The sequence below is a fragment of the Marmota marmota genome, unplaced genomic scaffold (genome assembly GCF_001458135.2).
Source record: "Marmota marmota marmota unplaced genomic scaffold, marMar, whole genome shotgun sequence".
In the NCBI taxonomy this organism is placed as follows: Eukaryota; Metazoa; Chordata; class Mammalia; order Rodentia; family Sciuridae; genus Marmota; species Marmota marmota.
In genome coordinates, this window is record NW_025999896.1 from 5,122,580 (window position 1) to 5,131,940 (window position 9,361).

The window sequence follows — 9,361 nt, forward strand, 5'->3', positions numbered from 1 at the left end:
CCCAAATCCAGACTCCAGGAGACTGGAGGGTAGAATAAATTACAAAAGTACACTGTATCTTCATAACACCATGAGCTAAAGAAAGTAAATTCCTTACTTGCTGTTATTTCTCATCTGCATAAGAGGCTGGGGCTTATCTTTTGCCTTAGGTGATCATAATGGCTTTTGAAGTAATAGACTTTTATTTTTTAGTGTTGATTTGTATTCACAGCAAAATTAAGCAAAGCTGGGTGCCTTGAAATTTTGACAGAAATTGCACTGAAGCTGAAAATATCTTCACATAATATAGGCATTTTAGCAATATTGTTTTCCAATCCATGAACAAGGTATGTCTTTCATTTGTTTGTATCTTCCTTCATTTCTTTCATCCATGTTTTCAGTGTGCAATCTTTCATTTCCTCTGTTAACTTTATTCCTATGATATTGTAAAATAATAAGAAATACATATTTGATTTTAGTTTCTGGTTCCTACCAGAGAACTCCCCAAACCTTGGGAATTTCCTAATTAGAGGAACTTCTAACCCAGGGAAGAAGTGGAGGGACTCTGTGATAGAACTTCCACAAATCCCCAAATGATTAAGGTTTAATTTCTTTCATAAGATGGGCATACACATGGATATGCTGTAGAGGTGGCCTGCCTGAAAATGGTAAGGGAGTTGCATGCCCCTCCTCTGAAATTTGTCCTAAGCCTCTCTTCCACTTGGCGGTTCCTAAGTTGGGTCCTTTATAATAAACTGGGGGATAGCAAGTGAAGCACTTTCCTGAGTTCTATGAATGTTTCCAGCAAATTAACAGCTGAAATCACCTGGGTACTCTGCTTCTTGTGAAGATAGAACCCAAGAAAGGGGTCATCGTAATCCCAAGCTACAGCAGACAGATGAGAAGTGCCGGTCACAACCTGGGACTTGTGACTGATGTCTGAAGTGTACGTGTAGGGGAGTCCTTGGACTGAGTGCTTCACCTGTGAGGTTCTGCACTAACTCTGGGTAGTGTCAGAATTGAATTTTAGGACATACGGTTGGTATCTGGAAAGCTGGGGGAAATTCCTCACTGTGAAGGGGGGAAATATATTTGGTATCAGAGTGTTGTTAGATAAAGAAGGAGAGGATTTTTTTCCCCTTTTAGTTCCTAAGTCATCTTTATGCTACTATAAATAAAATTGTTTTCTTAATTTCCTTTTCTGAAAATGCATTGCTAGTTATAGAAATGCCCCAACATTGTTTTGCATGTTGATTTTGTGTCCTGCTTTCTTACTGAATTCATTTTTGACTGCCTTCCCCTTCCCAGGGAATCTTTAGAGTTTTCTATCTAGAATTTTCTATATTTCTCTCCAGTTCGAATTCCCCCCCCCCCTCTCCTCTAACTGCACTAACTAGGACTTGAATGTCAAATAGCATTGGTAAGAGTGAGTATCTTTGCTTTCTTGCTTCATTTCTGATCTATAGAGAAAAAACTGTCCCTTTTCCACCATTGAATGGAGTGGCCCTCATTGTATTAAGGTGTGTCCCTTCTATACCTACTTTGTTGAGGATTTTTAACATGAAGTCATGCTAAATTTTGTAAAAAAAAAAAAAATTTCTGCATCTACTAAGATGATCTTGTGGCTTCCCCCTTCGTTCTGTTAACCTGCTCTGTTACATTCATGGATTTGCTGTGATGACCTATTCCTACACCTCTTCCCCCCATCCCAAGGAGAAATGGGGAGCAGACTCTATGCTGAGTTGGGGAGGGTGACTAAGCTGCCAGCTCAAAGCTCCACCTCTGTTCTCACTGGCCCTGGATGCCTAGAGGATGTCAGGCCCCAGAAGCCTGGGTAGCCTCAGGAAAGCTGGCTGTTGGATAGATGATGGACCATTTTCTTTTCCCAGGGAGAAAATGAGAGTTGGGGGTGGGGTGAGAGGTTGGTCTCAATCATAAGCTATTGAAGCCAGAATTAAAGACTTGCAGATAGGCAAGGGATCCAGAGAACAGGTGGCCGATTTGGGTCCAGGAAGGTGGAGACCACCCCCGGAGAGATTGAAATGTTAATGTCATCAGAGCCTTGACTCCACTCTTATCAAGACAACCTGCCCCTGCACCAACCCAAGGTAACCTGCCCCAAGGGTTGTCCCTCCCTACAGTTATCCTGTTCAGCCTCTATTATATGGGACCAAAGGGGAAAGCTCTACCAACTGAGCTATATCCCCAGCCCTACCAGCCCCTTTATTTTACAGGGATAAAGCAACTTGCCTGAATTGCCTACCCTCCATGGGCTCAGGCTGCGGCGAAATCAAACTGGCCTTTGCCTCTAAATAGCCCTGATGTAGAGCAAAGTGATGTAGGAATGAGAGAACGCAGGGAGAAGATGAGCAGCAGCGTGGGGGAGGCCAGGAGCTGGAGAATGCAGTGTTTTATAAACTTTAAATTCCCGACCGCTGCACTATAATTCTGTCTTGAGAGTCCATTATGAGGAAGTCATTTTGGTGACTTGGATGAGGTCCACCGGGAGATGGGCCTCACCATGTAATTTGTGAGTGTGTTATAGTGAGATGCCATTAAGAGTCTCACAGCCTCTTTGGAATGTGGGAGGGAGGATGTGTTTATTTTATAGTTCCACAGTTAACGCTGCTGGTGTCTCAAAGCTTGCTTTCGTTCATTCATTCATTCATTCCAACACTCTTGATGAATGCCCACGTCCATTTTGTGTAACACGCTAGGTTGGACGTTTTGCATTGAAAGTTGCATAATTCAAGCCTTGAGTTAAATCAGGAAGGTAAAGAAATCAGCTCTTCACCGAGAAGGGAGGAGGCTTGCTTTTAAAAAGGAGCTTGTTTCACATTGATTCAGAAGAGCCGTGAACTGACAAAATAACTTTTGCCTAGAAATCTCATGTCTGTTTAGTTATCAAGAAAGAACTTTAACAATTCCCCTTTTAAGAATTTATCCTAGGGGCTGGGGTTGTAGCTTAATGGTTGAGCACTTGTCTTGCATGCGCATGTGTGAGGCACTGGGTTCCATTCTCAGCACCATGTAAAAAATAAATAAATAAAACAAAGATAGTGTGTCCATTTACAACTAAAAAAAAAAAATTAAAAACAAAGAATTTATCCTAAAGATATACTTGCCCATGTCCAAAAGATGTACAGGATTATTTTATATCATTGTCATAAAAAGAAGATTAAATATAATCTAAATACAGTTGACCCTCAATATTTGTGGGTTCTGCATTCATGGATTTAATGAATTATAGAAAAAAATCCATAAAAAATTGTCTTTATTGAAGAACTACAGACCTCTTTTTCTTGTCATTATTCCCCAAATAACATAGCATAACAACTATTCACATAGCCTTTACATTGTATTGAGTATCCTATGTAATCTAGAAGTGATTTAAAGTATGTGGGCAGATGTGCAGATTACATGTGAATTCCATGCTATTTGATATAAGGGACTTGAGCATCCACTGATTGGAGTATTCACAGGGCATCCTGAACCAGTCCCTCAGTGATACCAAAGGATGACTATTGTGTAGCTAGAGAACTAGTTAAATAATGGTACATGCACACAGTAAAAAAAAAAAAAAAAGCAGATATAAAATAAAACAAGTATACTTATGCAGGACAGGGAGTTATCTCCAAACGATGTAATATTTTCTCTTCCTCCCTCCCTTCCTCCATTTCTTGCTTACATCCACTGACCTCTCTCCCTCGTTTCCTCTCTCCTTTCTTTCTCCCTTCTTTTCATCTTTTCTTTCCTTCCTTCTTCTCTTCCTCTTCTCTTTCTTTCTCTCATTTGTTTTATCCTTCTCTCTTTTAAAAAAAATTTAATTTGTTTTAATTAGTAAGACATGACAGTAGAATGCATTTATGCGCTTTGATATATCATGCATAGATGGGATCTAATTTCTCATTTTTCTGAGTGTACATGTTTCAAATAGGCACAAAAGTTATAAGGATACCATTATGACTCTATCACATATTTTCCACCTGCCCTCACTAATAGGTACTTAAAGACAGATTTTTGTGGAACCAATTTGGAAATGAATTCTAGACACCGTTCATTCCTAAATCGACCATCACCACAATGCTAAAGAAATTTAGCATTGAAACAAGAGCCTGTTCTAATACGGTTCAAATTTTCTTGGTGATCACAAAAATTTCCTTTATGACTTTTTTTCCCCCCTGAATCCAGGGGTTTAGAATTTGGTTATCATGTCTGTCTACCTTCAGTTTATCTGGGTTGGTCCACCTGAATTTTTTTTTTTTTTTGTCTTTCATGATAATAATCTTTCCAAAGAATATGGGCCAGTTGTCTCATAGAATTTTTTTATAACTTGGATTTATCTGATTGTCTCCTCACATTTAGATTCAGGTGAAACCCTTTTGTCAAGAATACAATGAAATTCTCTTGACGATATTAGGTTTGCTTATTTGGTGGAGGTAAAGCCTGCCAGAATTCACCATTGTAATTCTTATTGAAGACCTATATCATGAATCAAATTGTGCCCCCCAAAATTTATATGGTAAGCCCTACTCCTCAGTACCTCAGAATGTGACCATGGTTATAGACAGAGTCATTAAAAAGGTAACTAAAGTTAAATGAGGTTGCATGAGTGGGATCTGATCCAATTTGACTGGCATCCTTATTAAGAGAGGATATTTGGACACACACAGGGATACTAGATATATGGTCTCAGGGGGTGGGGGGTGACTGTGTGAAGGGGCAGGACAAGGTTGGCAGAGACCTCAGAAGAAGCCAACCCAAATTTCCTGAGTCTTCCTAGTGGGTAAGAGAATCTAGAAACCAAGATGGGGGCACTCATGGGCATCCTCCTTACTTCTTGATCTTGGACTTCCAGCCTCCAGAACTGTGAGAAAATAAATTTCTGTTGTTGAACCCACCCAGTCTGTGGTATTTTGTTGTGGCAGCCCTTTAGAACTAATACATCTGAGGTGTGTTACTTTGAGACCAGGTGGATATGATAACAACATTTCACTCAATGAAGTTTGTTAATAACTTCAGGGAGAGCTGTCAAATCTTACTTAATTTGAATTTTAAAATCTGAGATTAGAACCAGTCCTGAGACTTTACTATTTCCCCTCTATTGATTCTTGCCTGAATTAATCAGTTCATGGGAAGTGAAAAAATAGTCATATTATAAATGTAATCTTTCTATTTTATTATTTGATATTCTTCTGAAAGAAAAATCCCATTCCTCTGCCCCCCTTTTAAACTATAAAATGCATGAATTGATTTTTGAAAATGAAATATCTATTTTTATTATTTTTGATTGCTCTGTTCAACTTTATAGTTTGATCCAAAGTTGTATTTTAAGTAAATTGCGATCCTCAGAAGTCCTCTTGGGCTGGCTCCTGTGGACTAGGTGTGTCTGTGTAGGTTTTTTTGAACATCTCCCTACATTCTGACACAGTAGTAAAATGTTCCAGGACTACTTTATACTTTTTTTTTTCCCCTGGAAAAAAAACATTTCCCCTAAGATTTCCTGAGTCCTCCTAGTGGGTAAGAGAATTTAGAAACCAAGATGGGGGCACCCATGGGCATCCTCCTTACTTCTGGGGTGACCTTGGTTCCAGATTTTTTCCATGCACAGAGCTAGTTTATCTTCATGTTCCAGTAGCACAAGGTTCTTTCTCACCTTCCTCATAAAAATCAGAACCTACAGAAGAACAACTGCTTCTAGACTGCATCCCATTTGTTTCCTTATTTTTCTGTTATACAAATACACTCAAAACTGTTTCAGAACAACTACCCTCTATCGTTACTAAACAACACAGAAACTAAACAAAACTCAGGTTTCTTTATAATTCCTTTTATCCTTAGAACGTATCCATCCCACTTAGGGTGGGGAGTCAAAATATGCTGGGTTCAAACCTTACTTGATTAACTACTGTTTTTCTTTCTACTTATATCCTAGAGATTTGCATTAGAGCTATTTCGCTGGTTTTTATACCTGTTCAACTTTACAGTTTGATCTCAAGTTGTATTTTAAGTGAAGAAAGGCAAGGTGCAGAGTAGTTTGAAATGTAGGTTAGCATTTAAATTAGGAGGAAATATTCAAACAAATACTCATTTTGGTTTGCATGTGTACAACAGTATGCATAGATGAATACACTAGAAATTGATCATTATTTATGGAAAGAGAATTGGAAGAGGAGTTGGCAGATTTTTTTTCACTGAGGAAAACTTTTTGTTGCTTATTGCTTTCTACTATTAAAATGTTGAAACTTAACTGTATTCACCATTACAATTAATTGATTAATTAGTAGGAAATAATTCACCTTGATTTCTTACATCCATCCCCCAAATGCTTTGATACCTCCATGCGGGCACAACTTAAAGGATTTTATCTGATCCCAAGAAACTCCCAATTACGGTTACCTTGATTTCCTGCTGTCTCCTGGGGGGCGGGGGTGGGGGTGGAGAGGGGGTGAGTCATCCAGGCAAGAAGGCTGCGTTTTCCAAGCCTCTTGAATCAGGATGTTTCCATGAGCCATCAGAGCACATACTTGAGCAGTGTCTAGATGTACTTGTTAAGTTTCTTAGGAATCTTTTTAATGATTCAGTGCATTCTCCCTCTGAGCTGCATTTTGTCACTTTGAACATTCAACAGATGTATTTGGCTCCTATGCAGTTTTTGATTCTCATAGATGAGGAATTTTTCATTCTCTCTCTTCTGCTTGGTACCGGGGACATTTTCAATCTAATGCTCTCTGTTCGTCTCTTCCTACTGTTCCTCCTCCTTCTGGTTATCCCTCTCTTCCTCTTCATCTTCCTCCTCCTCTTCCTCTTTTTCTTCCTCTACCTCTCCCCCCAACACTGCCTTCTCTCTCTCTCTCTCTCCCTCTCTCTCTCTCACCCTCTCTCTCTGTCTCTCTGTCTTGTTTTTAATTTCTTCAGTCTTCCAAGTTCTCAGGTGAACCTCAGGATTCACAGGTGTTTCCTTAGTACAATGACATCTCTGAAAGCTCGGCGCCATTGTCAGAGTGGATCAAAATTCAAACTAAGAACACTCTGTGGATTTAGGGATCCTGATTGCATTTTTTCCTTCTTGGTAATAGACTTCTAGTCTGAATTATCCGGATTCTTATTTCCTTCAACTCTGCTGTGCAAGTTCTTCTAAGTGGGGTGGATTTTACACATACGTAGGGGTCTGTGTGCATGCTTATGTTTTCAGACGATTGCGATTGCTTGCTATCTGTTGCTCAAGTACTCAGGAATCCAAATTATTTTATACAGCCAGACAAATCAAACCCAGAAACTTTCCTGAAGGTGGAAGGTGGCAGCTAGTGACCTGAGTTGGGAGCAGGGGTCGGGAGGGAAATGGGAGGTGGTATGACCTCAACAGAAAGAGCCTTGTATCAGGAATCAGGTCACCTGTATTTGCAAACTGGCTGTCATTGTTTTGCTATTTCATGAATTCCTACATGGCTTCCCTCATTCACTCAACAAACATCTTTCCACTATGTGAAAGGCACTCTTTTGTATGACCTTAACCACGCCACTTGACTTCTCGGATATGCAATCATTTTTTAAAAAATAGATTTTACTTTTCAGAATGATTTTATTTTTATTTATTTATTTATTTATTTATTTTTTAAAGCCTACAGCACCCGGTATTCCCAGGCGGTCTCCCATCCAAGTACTAACCAGGCCCGACCCTGCTTAGCTTCCGAGATCAGACGAGATCGGGCGCGTTCAGGGTGGTATGGCCGTAGACTCAGAATGATTTTAAATCATAGAAAAAAATTGAGTGGAAGCTATAAATTTTCCATTTACTCCATGCCCCCCCAAAGCCTCCCCTGTTACCAACATCCCCCACCAGAGCACTACGCTTGTGACTCTTGATAAACCCACACTGATACGTCATTGTCACTCAGAGCCCATAGTTGACATTGGGTTTCACTCTTGATGTTGTCCATTCTATGGGTTTGGACACGTATAAAAACTCACATCCAGCATTATCTTGTCGTATAGAGCAGCATCGCTATCCTAACAATCCTCTTTCCCTGTCCCTTCCTGCCTCGGCCCCTTCAGCCTTCCCTAGTCACTGACTGTGTCCATGATTTTGCCCTGTTTAGGGTGTCATGTAGTGGGAATAATACAATATACAGCTTTTTCAAACTGGCTTCTTTCACTTAGGAGTATGCACTTAAATTTCCTTCATGTCTTTTTGTGGTTTGAGAGTAATTTTTTTTTAACCACAGAGGAATATTCCAATGTCTGAATAAACATGCCATAAACGACCATGTACAGTAGGCTTTTGTGTGGTCATAAGTTTTCAACTCATTTGGTAAATCACAAGGAACATGATTGCTGGATCATATGGTAAAAGCATGTTTAATTTGATGAGAAACTTTTAAATTGGTCGTACCATTTTGCATTCCCCAAAGCAATGAATGAAAGGATGCTCCACCTCCTCAGCATTGTTTGAGGCTTTAGCCATTCTAATAATAAATGTTAGTGGAATCTTACCATTGCTTTAATTTTCAATTCCCAAATGACATATAGTACAGAGTATCATTTTATATGCATATTTGTTGTTCATAGATCTTCTTTGGTCAGTGATCTGTTCAAATCTTTTGCCTATTTGCATTCAAGTTGTTGGTGTTCTTATTCTTCCATTGTAAGAGTTCTTCGTGTATTTTGTATAAAAGAATTTTATCTGATGTATCTTTTGCAGATATTTTCTCCCAGATTGTGGCTTGTCTTTTTGTTATTTTGACTGTGTCTTTTTCAGAGAAAAATTTTTTAGAATGATTTTCACTTTAGACCACTGAGAATTTGGGATTTTTTTGTTACGTGGCATTTCCCAACCTGTACTGCCTGCAACAAAAGATCAGGAAGATATAACTCTAAACACACTGAATACTATGAAATGAGGGTATGACATTGAGTTGACAAGTAAAGCAAACTTGGGCCCATGTTGGCAAGACAAAACTAACACACTCTGCAATGTCTTTCACACTTACCACAGGAAAAGGAGAACATAGGAAAAGGAATAGAACAGGAATCCTCTGGGGTACTGGCTTTGGATGCTCATGCATCCTCTTGGGTGAATTATCCAAGTGCACAGAAAATAGTGATTTGCATGGAAGACTTACCATCTGGTTCTTCAAGGCAGGATACAGCATGCAAATACATGGGGCCTAGAGGAAATTTAATGTAAGTTCTGCTTTCTTCCATTTTGAGACAGAAAATGTTTTTTCCATCTCCAGGAAGCTCTCTCAGTTCTAAATGAAAACAAAGAACATGGCCTAAACTACCTTCACTGGGTTTCAGGTCTGAAGGAGTTCACTGTAGAACAGGCACATTTCTGAGAGTGATGATGAGCAGAATAGACAGTGTGTTTATTAAACACATA

The 9,361-nt window shown here is 39.3% G+C and overlaps 1 non-coding gene across 1 annotated transcript; it reads right to left on the bottom strand.

Annotated features, from left to right (window-relative positions):
* Positions 1–7,598: 7,598 nt before the first annotated feature.
* On the bottom strand, positions 7,599–7,717 carry LOC125615038. The gene has a single exon (XR_007345611.1). It is a non-coding gene; the product is annotated as a 5S ribosomal RNA (ribosomal RNA).
* Positions 7,718–9,361: the final 1,644 nt, after the last annotated feature.